This window comes from Corylus avellana, chromosome 1, assembly GCF_965113065.1.
Source record: "Corylus avellana chromosome 1, dhCorAvel1.hap1.2, whole genome shotgun sequence".
Classification (NCBI taxonomy): domain Eukaryota; kingdom Viridiplantae; phylum Streptophyta; class Magnoliopsida; order Fagales; family Betulaceae; genus Corylus; species Corylus avellana.
The window spans coordinates 11,043,866-11,059,649 of NC_142490.1; the positions used below are offsets into that span (position 1 = coordinate 11,043,866).

General features: G+C 33.8%; 1 pseudogene; it reads left to right on the forward strand.

Moving 5' to 3' along the window:
- Window positions 1-3,950: 3,950 nt before the first annotated feature.
- On the forward strand, window positions 3,951-14,896 carry LOC132169402 (protein FAR1-RELATED SEQUENCE 5-like; annotated as a pseudogene).
- Window positions 14,897-15,784: the final 888 nt, after the last annotated feature.

Here is a 15,784-nt window from a genome sequence, read left to right on the forward strand (position 1 = left end):
TATTCCGGCTAATGTAGATTGGTATATGCTCAACAAATCCAAATTCTTCTTGCTCGATGCCGCCTTGTTTTCTGGTATATCGGCTGCTCTTTATCCAATCGTCGTTTTGAAGACACGGCAATAAGTTTCGTCCCAGTGATCACGTGTAACTTGGGATGGGGGCATTTTGGAAGAAAAAAAAAAAACCCAATCAAAATGACTTTGACTGACGGAATGATCGAATTGCAAAAATTTAAAAGTTTGAAGGAGTGCATTGTAAAAATTGAATCATTAAAGGTCAAATAAAAAATTGATCCAAACTTTAAGGGAATAAAATGTAATGCACAAGAAAGGTGTGGCATATATGTAAATATTCCATCGATCACAGCTGAAAAGGAAGCAATTAAGTCCACGTACTTGCTTTAAAAAGACCAAGACCAAGTTCAAGTCACAAGAACTTGGTCTCTTTTGAGTTTCCGACATAACAAAAAGAAAATATCAACTTTCTCCCCGACTATGACTCAGCATGCAACAGCTCTGACTAATGCACACCACCACCCATTCCGCCATGTCTCCAGATCTCATGCACACGTGTGCCTCTCTCTCTCTCTCTCTCTCTATATATATATATATATATGATATGCATGCATGTGTATATAAAATATGATATAGATTATGATAAGATCTTGTCTGCCTGGTTTTTCTTTGATTTGCTATCTCCCTCTCTTTGCAGGGGCGGAACTATGTACAGCAGTGGGGGGACGAATGTCCCCCCAAAGTTTTTGAAATTTTTATTAAAGTAGGTATATTTTATATATTTGCTCCTTAAATTTAGAAATTTGTCCCTCCAAATTTAGAAATTTGTCCCCCCAAATTAATTTTTTACTCCCTTGTGTTTATCTGCTGCAAGACTTTGTTTTTAGCTTTCATTGTTGTTAATTAACTTAAATATTTTCGGGTTTAGATTCATTAATTTATTTGGCATTCTTTCACTTGTTAGTGGTAATAAGTAACTATAGTAAAATTTTAACAAAAATGACTTGTGATTTACTATGAAATTATATCTTACCATATGTATCTATGTATTCGGTAAGTGCTATTATGATCACGCCCAAATAGGATAGCCACAATTAGTCTCTCCGGCCTATCATTTTAATTAGAAAAAAAAAAAAAAAAAATCGTCCCCCCACACTCAAAATCCTGGTTCCGCCCCTGTCTCTTTGTCTTCTTCTTCGTACACAATAACACGACGAACGAAGCTGTCTAGTCCTCGCTCCCTCGTATCATAAGTTTCGATTTTACTATGAGAAAACACAATCTACAACCCCCATGCCTCTACCCATAAACCCTATGCATCATGCATACATACAACCAATTAATATCCACCAATTTACACACACAAAATAACAAACATAACCAAAAACAAAAGCCCATATATTAACCAATTAATTACCTCTCGTTTACTCATAAAAAAAAAAAAAAAAATTACCTCTCGATTTACTCTAGACCGCTTATGGCATTTATGTCAGTTATTCTATCTTTTTTAAACAAAGAAAAAAAAAAATCAATTGTGACTATTTTATTTAAGCGTGACTAAAATAACACGTACTTATTGGGAATCGCACAAAAAAACTAAAATGAGCATTCTCGATCTCAAATCCGATTGAGCCATAATTAAACTTAACTCCAACATAACATCAATAGATACCCATTATAAAAGTCAAACACATGATCTAATTACATGTACTTAATTACTGCTTAATCACTTAAAAAATTTTCTTGAACGGTTAATCTTCCGACCTAAATGGTAAGTTATTGTGCTATTTACTTGGAGAGGAGCTTATTCTTCTCGGTGTAGTTTGTGTACTTCCTAATACGATTAGGTACATGCATACTCATTAAGTGATCCGTTGTAAGGCTTGTTTGTACAAATAATTTGTCCGTGCAATCAGAGTACCAATAGTGTGGATTTTTCTCTTGAAATGACAGCAGCTTTGTCACCTAAAAGAAAGTTGTTTGGTGCGTGGGCATATTTGCCCTTTTATGAGTTGGGAATCTTTCACAGGTATAGAACTAACTAAAATGCACAAAATGTTGAACGATAAATAGTTCAGGTTTTGTTTGCTTGTGACAACCTTAGGAAGAAACAAACAACACACATTTAATAAAAGATTGTAAGAGATATATGCATGCAGTATCAGGTGGACATGTCACGAGATTTTGAAGAAATTTGTACAAAAAATGCCACTGAAAATTAAACCACTGCTTTGTTTCTTTCTTCTATTGTATTTGAGAGAAATAATTATAAATAAAAAATGGTTTTTATATATTAATCTGTGTGTTCTTGGTCTCGAGAATGCAATTAACATGTTATTCTGTCCATGGGATCTTGAGATTGAGAATATTGCTGAATACCATGTCTGGATGATGATGATCATAGTTTCATGCGATCGATCCGAGACCAGTACTATATCTGTGACACTTGTCACGCATGCGGGGGCGGCGGGCCGCGATTCTATGGACCTCGTGTGCAAGATCTAATGATAGTGCCCCGCTTGCTTGCTTCATCTATTTACTTTGACTTGGGAATATATCTTCTTTAATTGCTCCCTCCCTCTCACAACTGGCACTGACTAAGCACTAGGAGTATCTAGATTTAAGAAACATCAATAAACAAATCGGATTATTATATGTACAAATAGTTAAAATTATATGACTAAACCGTGATTAGTGGTGTCATATGACTCCTATCCTTAAACAAATTTTGATTACAACTTATTTTTGAAAATCGGTTTGCAATGAGAGAATGACAAAGAACTTGTACATATAGGTTAACATATCATCGTGTTCATAACGGTCCACTTTATCGACACTGATCTGATAATATATATATAGCCCTCTAATTTTTGGCAGATTCATTTATCTATTAGAATTCAATAACTTAATATTATGCTCATACATACGTACATACGTACCAAGATATTATAATTCGACCATTTTGTGATTCAACTATAAAATCACAACTCATTCAATTTGTATTCATTGAAGTACGTGTTAAATTATCAGTTATCCTAAAAAATTTAAGCTTATAACAAGAAGTAAATTTAATCACTTAATCAATATTTTAACATGTATCTAATATAATTTTTTAATCAAACTCTTACTTAAAAAATGACTTGCAATAATAATAAAATATCAAAAAATTTATGCACGTAATTATAATTAAAACTATACTTGACCCTTATAAAACATATAAAATGAAACATATCTCGCATCACATGGAGCAAGACATGCAGCAAGCTCATAAGATGTGATTAAAATACGTACGCCGACACAAATTAAGATGAAAAATCCTATGATTTTTCTACCTTTTGGTGGCTTACATGTGTACTTTTATTAGCTAACCCTACCACTCCAAGTGGAAACTCAAGAACCGCCAGTCTACGACTCTACTTGCAGGTGCTAGTGTCCTACTGTAGATCGAGTATATTGTCACGATCGAGCCAACTTGCCAATCTATGTGCTCTATCCTAGCTAGGTGGAGCTCGTGAAGTTCGGATATATATGGGTCTGGTCGATTTACTTTATATTATTATTTATTACTAATATTATAGTAATTGGAGGAGGTCTATGTGCTCTATCCTAGCTAAGTGGAGCTCGTGAAGTTCGGATATATATATATATATATATATATATATATGGGTCTGGTCGATATACTTTATATTATTATTTATTACTAATATTATAGTAATTGGAGGGGAGGGTGGGGTTATATTTATATATTTAATTATATATATGTATAGAGAGAGAGAGATAGTGACAACCTAAAAGACAAGCAGCTGGCGGGGATAGAGTAGACGTGATTGACTTGTTTGTCATTTAATTGTTTGTGAGTGAGTCCAGTTGAATAAGGCAGTGTAGAGGGTGCAGTGCTCACAAGTTACAAGAGAGAGAGAGAGAGAGAGTTAAAAATGGCTGCAAATGCGCTGGCGGGGAGGAATCAATCTGGAGGCCCTGGCTTTAGGAAACACCAAGGGAAGCTTCTTCCCGAGAGAGGGAGAGAGAGATTTAGGGCACCGCCGACAGAAATTACTTTGGTACGGATCCGGCTTACATGCTATTATTTTAATAACAGTATGTATGATGTAGTTGAATCAACGATCAAGATTGAATTTTAAAGTTGACTTACTTTTAGAAACATTTAATAGAATGAAGAAAATGAAAAGAGATTTTGAGAAATTTAATCTTAACTGTTAATTAAATTACAGCATACATGCTGTTATTTTAATAACAGCATGTAAGCCAAATTCCTTTGATACTACTACTTCTTAGGATGCCCTTCTGCTTGCTTGTGTTGTTTTGTTTTTTTCATCTGACAATATTATTGTTGTTGTTGTTATTATCTCGCTTCTCATTATATGCCCCTATCCTATCATATCACACCCCTAAGAGAAGATTCCCTTCTTCCATTGGTCTTTTCTTTTTTTTTTGTGTTTGTGTTTTTCTAGTGGCCGGGCTATAGAGACAGAATACGACAAGGACAGCAAAGCAAACAAGCAAACAAAACAAACCTAACAAAGGATTTATTGGACCGCCGCTGAACTCGGCCCATGATTGTCCACATCGTAATGGGCTGGCTGGCCCCATGAAATTGTATAACAGGGTCGAGGCCATCTTACTCATTCACAGAAAGGATTGAGAGAGGAAACAACAAGATGGGTCGGGAGCTATAACTAAGACAAAGCCCATTAAGCCATATTTTGGGTACCCCATATCACCATAATTTTTCTTTTGAAGAGGCCCAATTAATAAAATAATATCATTCTTTTTCTTAATAAATTTTTTTTTTTTTTTATGCAATGGAAAAGAATATAAAAACCGTCTCAAATCATACTTTAGGTCAAGGTATGTTCGTACCATGGACCCGTTACTCAATTATGCACCCACAGACTCAAGATCACCATTGTTACCAGTTAATGTGTTTATTTAGTCAAAATTTTACTTTCAGTTGTATTTGTTAACCTTGTTAGTCCTTTCCATATTTGCTATGAAAATGAAATAACAAAAACAAAAATATAAGAAAACAGTAATATATTATTGTTGTTATAAATTTGATTACAATTACACTACGTTCTTCACAACTGTTGTACAATTTTAGCTCTGCGGTCACGGGTTTCTCCCTCGCGCATTCAATAATCTATGCCTCATCAGTACATTTTATTTTCCTAATGCGGCTCACATCAATACAATATAACTTTTAAAAGAATGAAAGAGTGAATTTTTAAAAAAAATCAAAGATAAAATAAGAAATTAAAAAAAAAAAAAAAAAAAAGGTTTTATATATACCTCATCCTCTGTAGGCTGCTTTATCCAAGTAGTCTGTCATCCTCAACCTTATTTTCCAGTTGTTTGACTGTGCACACCCATAACTGTGCATTGTGTGTGTCCACTGTACAGTGATGTGACGGTGCACTAATGGCTAGGCATTGTGCTTGTGCACTGTTATCTACATGGGTATCATCATCTACATCAGTAGCTTGTTTCAAACAATAGGATACAGTGTGTCAATAAGTAATTGTACACCCTAACGCTCGAGTGTCTAGTGATTCTTCCGAATCCGCCATCTCCCCACTTCCCATCCTAAGAATTCTTGACCAACGAGTAAGTAGTACCATCAATATCATACGTCTCGAACCCAGCATAATAAATGTTTATACTATTCATATTTTGTAAGGGTGTACAAGCGGTTAGTAATTATTAGCTAAAATTGCTAATCGCAATCACTTGAGGCAACTATTGAATTTTAATAACTATAACCGCTCTGATTAGGCGGTTAGCAGTTATTTTATAACCGCCAATTAGCGGTTATTCAAACCAATAACCGGTGGTTTTATAACCGCTTTTTTATATATGAGTTTTTAGGCTTTTTGAGGTGTTTTGAGCCCTCATTATGCCAATTTTGTAGGCTTATTTAAATAGTTTTAGGTCAAAGTGTTCTAAAAAACAATGAATATGATGAAACCCTATCCCTAACTCGTATTTAAAACGACGTCGTTTTAATGTTATATTTTTAATATAAAATATAGGGTCAAATACCTTTCGGCCCCCTATGGTTTAACAACTTTATTTTTTGTTCTTTCGGTTTCAACTCATATCACAAATGTTACCTAAGTAATGGATAAAAACTGAAATAGTACGTACTTCTGTCAGTCTGCCGTTCAAAAAATTAACGGCAATCCACGTCATTGCCACTAAGCCCCTTTAAAATGTCGACACTTGTCCCAAGTGTGAAATAGACATGTCTCACTAGATAAAATAATTGCCATGTAATAAAACTAAAGCCACATAATAAGCTAATATTATTTTATATTTTATTACCCTCATATAACCTGCCTTTTTCTTTTTTCTTTTTTTCATATCCCGATATGTCTCCAAAAAATACCAAATTGCATGAACCCTAGATTTCGATGACCACAAATGCACATCATTTCTACTCGAATCGAACGACGAATCTAAAGCAGGAGACGTTGATTTAGCTTCATCTATTGGTATTCTTCCCAAAAATCACAAACACACAAACACAAACGCTTTCTTTCTTGGTGTTTTCTTAATCTGATTGATGGAGTTTTCTCTACTGTCCGGCAAACCCAGTTCACAAGCTTTGCCTTCTGGTCGATCACTAAGCGATGATCAGCTGGGCAAAGCTAGAAAAAGCTTAAGAAAAAGACAAATATTATAGCCACTACAATATCAGCTATTGTGAAATTTTAATATATTTGCAAGTGCACGAATCATTTTGACATATAGGGATGCAAGTGCGAGGTCGAACTCACAGGGAATTGTGTTTTTAAAAACTAAATATATCTATATCAATTAAATATTCTTGATAAATTATCACCTTATAATGCTGCATGTGTTTTATAAACAACTGAATTCACCATTTAATGATGGGTACGTCATGTGCATTTATACTCACTAAGTCGTCGGACTTACCCTTGTATGTATATCTGTGTCGTTATAGATAGTTTAGTAAAAGATGGATACCGCAAAGCATCTGGTTATCGTGGATGATTCGATTTGGGAGATGCTTGAGGACTTATTATGAGATTGGGCGGGTGCTCATGGTAACTAGTACTTTTGAGTTATGCTGTAGACTCAAGAGCTTTGATGCATGCTTGCATATTAAGGTATAGAATGGATCCTTTGTAAAGATGACTTGTATAGTGTGATTTCAGTTACTTTGATAATCCTTAGTAGTTGCTCTGGTTGTAATGATTAATGTTTATAGAATCTTAATGTTTTCACTGCTTAATATCCTCTCTTTTTAAGGAGTAGAGATCCCTGAGTCTTGTTCCTCGTGGAATAAGGCTATTGACGAACTGTGGAGTAAATTACCAGTTAACTAATTTTCGAGGCGTTACACCTGATGAGAGAAGAAACCCCAAAAATCCAAACTGAAAGAGGAAATTTGGAGCAAGGATGAGATGTGTAAAGTGTACTGGTTTTGGTCACAATAAGAAGAATTGTCCATTGAATAGGAGTTCAGCAAGTGATGTTAGAGGACTAGCTACAATAGTTGAGCTTAATACCCCACTTGCAGTGAGTTTTACTGTACTTTCTTCATTTATCCTTAATATTCCAAATGCTTTTAACCGGTTGCTTTTGGACTTTGTATGAATATGATGATAATATCATTTATCCTTATAATATATATATATATATATATATATATATATATATATATATATATATATATATATATATATATTGTTTTTTTTTTTAATCACAAAATGTTGGTTCCAATACTCATATAAGTATTAAAAGTACACAAAGAGTTGTGTGCAAGGTACTAATTTATGGGTACTTGTGTGACATTTTTTTAATTATAATGATGTTGTAGCTGTGATCCATGGTTATCAAGTGCATTTATTACAATTGACTGACAATTTTTACATTTTTTGTTAACAGAAAGCCCAAACAAGGAAATGTAGTGGCAGTGGTGGTCTACAATGTAAAGGCTTTTTTTTTTTTTTTTTTTTTTTTTCTACTTTCACATCAATGCAGTGTACATTAATTTATATTGTTTTGTTTGTATTGTTAAGAAGAAGAAGGACATGAACAACAAGAAAACTGCATCTGGATCAGCTGGTGGTCCACATGCATGCACTATACTGAAGGTACTTAACTATATACTTAACAATATCTATTTTGTTATAAACTAATAACTTAACATATAAGTGTTTATTATCATTTGTATCATTTGTTTTTTTTTTTATGAAGAGTAAGGGAAAAATTCAGCCTCCACATGCAAGAGATCCCCCTAGTCTTGTTGATGAAAGAGAGCACACACATTCACCTGGATTTGCTGATGATAGAGGAGTAACACCTCCACTTGGATTTGGTTCTGACAGAGAACTCACCCCCCTTGGACTTGGTGCAGGAATTATCTTATCTCTAGCATGGGGCAGGATGACTGACACAGAAGAGATAGAAATTCCTGTAATGGTCACATGGGGTCCTGCAACAATGACTCGTCATTCTGATTGGATAAAAGGTATTTGTCGTAGTACTTTTATAATAAACACTGGCCTTGTACACATTGACCTCACTGAAGTTGGCCATATTGCAAGTGAACCTTCAAAGAGAGGGCCTAAAACTAGGGGTGGTGCAAGTAGAGGACCTAAAAGTAGGGGTGGATTTGCATGCAGAGATGTTATAGTGAGAGGTGGTGAAGTCCAGGTGAGGCAAGAGTGGTGCAGGCAAAGGTGCTACAGCTACATCTGGAACTGTTGCCAAATTGAAAGGAAAACATATTCTGACAACAATACAGGAGAGAATTGAAATTATGGAAGCTAAGAGAAAACGGTTGAATCCAGAGTGGAAGCCCTAATGTCATGGACATGCAGACTTATGTTTTTTTCTTTTTTCTTTTTTGATATAATGTGTACAGAGAAATATTTTGTATGGAAGTTGGTGCAGTGTATGGACATATTTTGTATGAAATTTGTTAATGTGTATGGAAATTAAGCTGTATGGACATATAACTTATTTTTGTTCAGTTTTCTTATTTATCTCATAAATGTTAGCTATTTTATGGGTTTTATGTATGTTGCTTTCCTCAAAGGAATGAAGAAATCAGAATCTATTTGGTTTTTTTTTTGGGGGGGGGGGGGGGAATGAATGATTGAATAATGCAGTGGATAATGAATTATAATTGTCTTTTCCTCCTCATTTTGGTTACCTTAACAACATATGTGAACTTGGGTGGTTGAATTTACTTGCGTTATTGTTCTTTTTTAGTTTTGTTCTCCAAGGTATTAATCTTAAACTTGATCTCATTCTGCCAGGCTACTTTGACAGTAGCATTAATGAATATGATGATCAATTTTTGTTTTTGTATTGTGGTGCTTGTAACCTTGTAAAACATTGAATCCATCAAGTAAATCAATTTATGATAGGCAGCATTTCCAATCAATTTAGAGAGAAAGATACACTAGTGAATTGGATCAGCACTTATAGCAAAGCATACAAATTTTCATGAGAAACTGAAGGAAAAGATTCCATGCTCAAACACATATCTATACTCAATTATGCTCAAACATATCTATACTCAGTTATTCAAGATAGAAAAATTCATTGCCCTCAAACACATATACAGACTCAATTCATGTTAACATAAACCTTGAACACACATTGATATAGCAACTAATAACTTTATTACAAATAACAAACTTCATAGAAAAAAAGCTTGAAAAAGTAAGGTGAGTTTTCATAGCCAAACGGGTGCCTAGTTCTCACCTTGGGAACACGCTTTTGTAGCAAGCCTCCTGCCACACGTCATTTTCGGCTATAGTGCTGGTCCACATGCTTCTTAGTCTAGTCCACATGTTGTTTTGCTCAAGTTAATTAGGCTTAATAATGGTGATCCACCAACCCCATTTATTGCTTTTTGGATTAATCAGTCTACGCTTGTTGGTAGAAGAGTAGGTGGGAAGCACGTGAATGACTTCCCTCACAAAGCAATCTTACCTTGGGCAATGCGAGAAGTAACTTTAATTTGAAATGCACCAACTTTCTACGCATGCTTCATTGTCAAGCCTGTTGAGTGATGTTGTTTAGTAACGTATGGCTTCGAGGCATTAGACTTTGCTTGTGTGATCTTCCTAGCATTGTAATATGCTACATTCAATTATCTACACTGTCCATTTCAGCCAACCGATTTAAACTTACAAGTTAACCACGATTCGGATGCCAACGAGATTGAACGCTCCCCATAATAACAATGTGCCCGCACCGTATCCTACTTCTAAATAATACGAAGATTCTCTTGGTTGGTAAAAAATGAGTTTTTAGCTAAAGATTAGGGCTCCGTTTGGTAAACACCTTCCCCTCCCCTCAATACTATTCACTTCATTTATAAAAAAAAATCAAAAAAAAAATCAAAAATCAAAACATTCTTACTTTTTTTACTTTTAATATCACATCATTTACATTATATATCACATCATTTACTTTTTACTACTATTTAAATAAAAAATCCTTACAAAACAAAACTTTTTCACTTTTCCATATCACTTTTTTACTTTTTTTATACCAAACATTCTTACTTTTTTCTACATTACAACCACAATGTGCTTCAAAAATTATATATAAACACAAAAGACCACATTGTGCTCCCAAAATTACACATAAACACAAAAAAATCACAATGTGATCCCAAAATTATAGACACCTCAGTTCAACTTCATACCGCCAACTATGCATTCATAAGGACCACTTTGAGTGTATTAAAAAAAAAAAAAAAAAAGTAGCACTTTAACAAATTATCCAGGAACACACAAGAATTGTCATTGCATGGAGTTTGATCTCCCCAATCTCTACTTCTTTACGATACCAGGCAATTTTTTTATCCATTTCTACCTCCACACGCAGACTTTCTTTCTCCATTTCTACCTTCAACTTCCTGACTTCAACTCCAATCATGTTTTCACACCGTTTTGCTTCTGACAACAAGTTTTCGTGCCTTCGCTATAACCTACTTACAACCCTTTTACCATTGTCACACAACTTAGGATCAAACCATTCAAAGAAACAAGAATCTCGGTTAATTTGTAAAATAGTAAACAAATATTAATCACCAACATAAACACATAAACAACTGAGTTGAAGAACTATGCTCGAACAATTTATCTACTGAAGAAATCTATCACATATAGAGCAAAAACATTGAAGAGAGGGGGAAGACAATCATGCAAAATCAAGGCACACGCAAACCAAATTTAAACCAACAAACTATTGACCAACTAGATCAAATTGTATAGAAATCAAAGATCTAGTAAGCAAATGTATATCTAGACATTGGAAATTAACTCCAATTCTCTGACTAAAAGTTTTTTTTTTTTTTTTTGTTGCAACAAAAAATCTGTGCTTACTATGTGAAGGTGTCTTTTTAGGCTAGGGTAGATCCACATCTAGTCACTAATATAGACAATAAACATATGAGAGCATTTAATAATCTGGCCCCTAACAAACAATATAATTTACGAAGATATAAAATATTAGTTCCTAAATAACTTTTCAGCCAATGTTCATGCATTTTCAAGAAAAGAAGCTAAGGAAGAAGGATGTTGAAAGTATTGGTTGACAGAGCAGACATAGGTTGTATATCAGTTAAATCAATATAGACATATCTTCAACTAACTGCAATTACAACCTTGAGTCATATATGTCATTAAGTAGAAATCTGTTTTTTAATAGGGAAAAAGACAGTGGAAACCAGGAAAAAAAAAATCTATTTTAACTTCAAGGTGCCTGAGAGAAAAGAGAAAGGCTAAAAAAACAATGGTTGAGTCATCAAAAAAATTAAAATAAAAATAATAAATAAAAATAAAGAACATTGGTTGTAGAAAAATGAAATAATCAAGCCATTTATATCATCATCTAAGTTCACTTCCAAAGGCACAAGATCATTCATATCATCATTTAAGTTCATAAAAAACAAACAAAAAATTCTCAATACTCATCCTAAACACAGAGCCCACGATGAAAATTAGAATCCTAAACAATAAAAAATTAAAAATAAATAATAAATTATGGATCAGGCTTCTATGCGGCTGTTATGCAAAACGGCACAGTTTTGCATAACAATCCATGTAAAACTGTGCCGTTTTGCAAACTATCACATGGTGCCTTATTTAATGAAATGCCCGTTACTCACGCCGTTAGACTCTTTGCAAGATGAAAAGTTGGAACACAGCTGCACTGCACGTACAAGAGAAACCAAGCATCAGTTTTCTAAATCAAAGGAAAAGAGAAAAAAAAAATGAAAAAAAGAAACCAAGCGTCAGAGAAACCAAACGTGATATGGTAGTGAACAAAATACAGAACACTCTAAGATGGGAGTGTGGTGAACAAAATACAATAATGATCTTTGAAGATTTGCAAAAGTACTGAATCTGTATATGCAAGCTTAATAGAAGCAAACAATGGCATCGAGTTTGGATTGTTCAGACACTCTGTTTCCAGCTACCGAGCAAAATGCTGACAAGTATGATTTTGTATTGTGTATTATTTTTATCATTTTATATTTTTTATTGTTTATGACTCACGATCCTAAAATATCGATGTTTATTTATTATCAAAGCATTGTTGTTTATTTATTAATCATCTTTTTTTTTTATTATTGTCTAAAACTGTGTCAAAGCATTGTTGTTTGTTTATTAAACATCTTAGATGAATCTGTTATATTTTATAAGTTATGATTACAAGTTATATTTTATACAAACTTTAGAATAATGTGCTAACTATATATTACAGGTAATAGTATTTTGTTCAATTACTATAAGTAAGTCTACGGGTTAAAGTTACTAATTATTTTTTTTCGTTACCTATTAATGCAAGCAAGCTTTCTATTCTTAGCTCAAAACAACAAGACTTCAAGATTCTTACACATTTTAATTTATCTTTTGAATAGTTACACAGATGAGACAAAAGAACAATGATCAAAACATGGTTATTGACTATACGCCAAAGCTTGGCATTGAGTTTGGTTCTGAACAAGAGGCATACGACTTTTATAATGAGTACGGACGAAATTATGGATTTAGTATTCGCAAAGATTGGAGTAATAAAAGAAAGGTAGACGGCGTGGTGACTTCAAGAAAATTTGCATGTTGTAAAGAGGGGTTTCGAGACGAATTGGAGAGAGATGGTACAAAAACATATGAGCGAGCTAAAACAAGGACAGGTTGCCAGGCACATGTGACAATTCGACTTGATAAAGAAAAGGGGAAATATTATATATATAGTCTTGAGCTCAATCATAATCATGCTCTTCATGTTTCATAATGTGCTCATATGATGCCATCACAACGGAAGATCTCAAAAGCACAAGCATTGGAAATTGATTTGGCTGATGATAGTGGTATAAAATTGAAGGATTCATATGAATTCATGGGTAGGCAAGCCGGTGGGAAATATGTTCTTGGTTATACCAAGCAAGATCAGAAGAATTACCTTCACAACAAACGACAACGAGCGTTGAAATACGGTGAGGCAGGGAGTATACTAAGATACTTTCTAAAGCAAAAGCGCGAGAATTCTTCATTTTATTATGCAATACAATTGGATGTTGAAGAACAGATAACCAATATTTTTTGGGCAGATGCGCAAATGATTATTGATTATATATTATTTGGTGATGTAGTTTTTTTTTGATACGACATACAGAACTAATAAAGAGTATCGCCCGCTTGCAATGTTTGTTGGATTTAATCATCATAGAGAGGTTGTGATATTTGGGGCTACACTTCTATACGATGAAACTATAGAGTCATTCCGATGGCTGTTCGAGACTTTTTTTGAGGCAATGTCGGGGAAGAAGCCAAATACAATCTTTACTGATCAAGATCCAGCAATGGCAAAAGCTATCTCATTGGTGATGCCTAATACTTATCATCGATTGTGTACGTGGCATTTAATGCAAAATGCTTTGAAACATGTTGGTCATTTATTTAAAGGTGAGAATGGGTTTAGAAGTGATCTCAGTGCATGTTTCAAAGTCTGGGAAGAGGAAGAGGAGCTCCTTAGCGCTTGGGATCCTATACTTCGTAAGCACAATGCGTGTGACAATTCTTGGCTTTAACGTTTATTTCAAGTGAAAGAAAAATGGGCTAAAGCATATGTCAAGATGTCTTTTTCTGCAGGAATGACTTCAACACAATTGAGCGAAAGTTTGAACGCTGACTTGAAGGATTATTTACAGTCAGATTATGATATTGTAAAATTCTTCACACATTTTGAAAGATTACTTAATGATAAACGCTACAAGGAATTGGTAGCAGAGTATAATTTAAGGCAGAAGTTACCAAAAATTAAGATGTTTTCACCTATGTTGATACAAGCAGCAAATACTTATACTTGTCAACAGTTTTTGAAGTTTCAAAAGCAATATGAAGAGTTCCAAGGAGCTTTTGTTAAGGAGCGTATTGAAAGAAACTCGTCTCATGAATATATAATGTCAATATGTGGTAAGCCTACAGATCGTAGAGTCATTTGGGATGCTATAGAAAACAATGTTTCATGTAGTTGTAGAAAATTTGAGAGATGTGGAATTTTGTGTTGTCATGCTTTAAAAATTCTTGATGTTATGAATATCAAGGTACTTCTAGATAAGTATATCCTTAAGAGATGGACAAAAGATGCAAGGAATGAGATTGTGCAAGACTTCAATGGACATGAAATAATAATAGATAGCAAATTAGAAGTCACAAATCGATATAAGTCTGTGTGTCCCTTGTATGTCAAGCTTATTAGTCGAGCAGTTGAATGTGAAGAAGCATACAAGATAGTGTTGGAAAACTATACTGAGTTGAGCAAAAAGATTGAAGATGTCGTGAAGGAAATCCGATCTTTGTGAAGTTGATAATTCCCAAGAAAATGTATTAGATGAGATGGCAACCATAAGTGTTAAAGGCATAAAAAAGATGAAGGGTTGTAAGGGAAAGCGTCGGATCAAAAGTTGTATTGAAGTGGCTAAAAAGAAGAAGAAAAGTACTAACAATCATCACTCGCAAGCAAATTAGCATTTACAAGTATGAGTCTCACAGGTTTATTTTATTTTATTTTATTTTTTCACATTTATACATGTTATTTATTTAATATGAGCTTCATTTACTGATCGATGTGTAACTTAAATAGGGCCAATGTGTAACTTCAATTATGCATGGAGCTAATAGTTCGAATCCTTTGTCATCATGTCATTTAGAGCCGGTACCAATTTTTCACATTTATACGTGCTATTTATTTAATATGAGCTTCATTTATTGATCGATGTGTAACTTAAATAGGGCCAATGTGTAACTTCAACTATACATGTAGCTAATAGTTCGAATCCTTTGTCATCATGTCATTTAGAGCCGGTACCAATTTTTCACATTTTTTATTTTGTTTAAGTTGATTTTATTTTAAGAAATTGTGAAAAATTGTTGATTAGTAATATAACTATTATAATTCTTTCTTCATTTGAAAAATTGCAGGATACAATGACAAGTTCGAATATCCATGACACGATTCTCTGGAATTTCTTCCCTGATAATTAGTTGGTGTTGTTCAGGATTGGTCAAATTAGATTGCTTGTACCTCATACACTTGATTTTGTACAATACTTTGATGTCAATGTGTAGAGTTGCTTTTGTAATTTGGAATAGATTGCTACATGTATGTTTGCCAAAATGGATTGTATTGGAATAGGTTGTAGCATGGTGAAACTTTTGATGCATGTCCATTTCTTTGTGTAACTTATGAT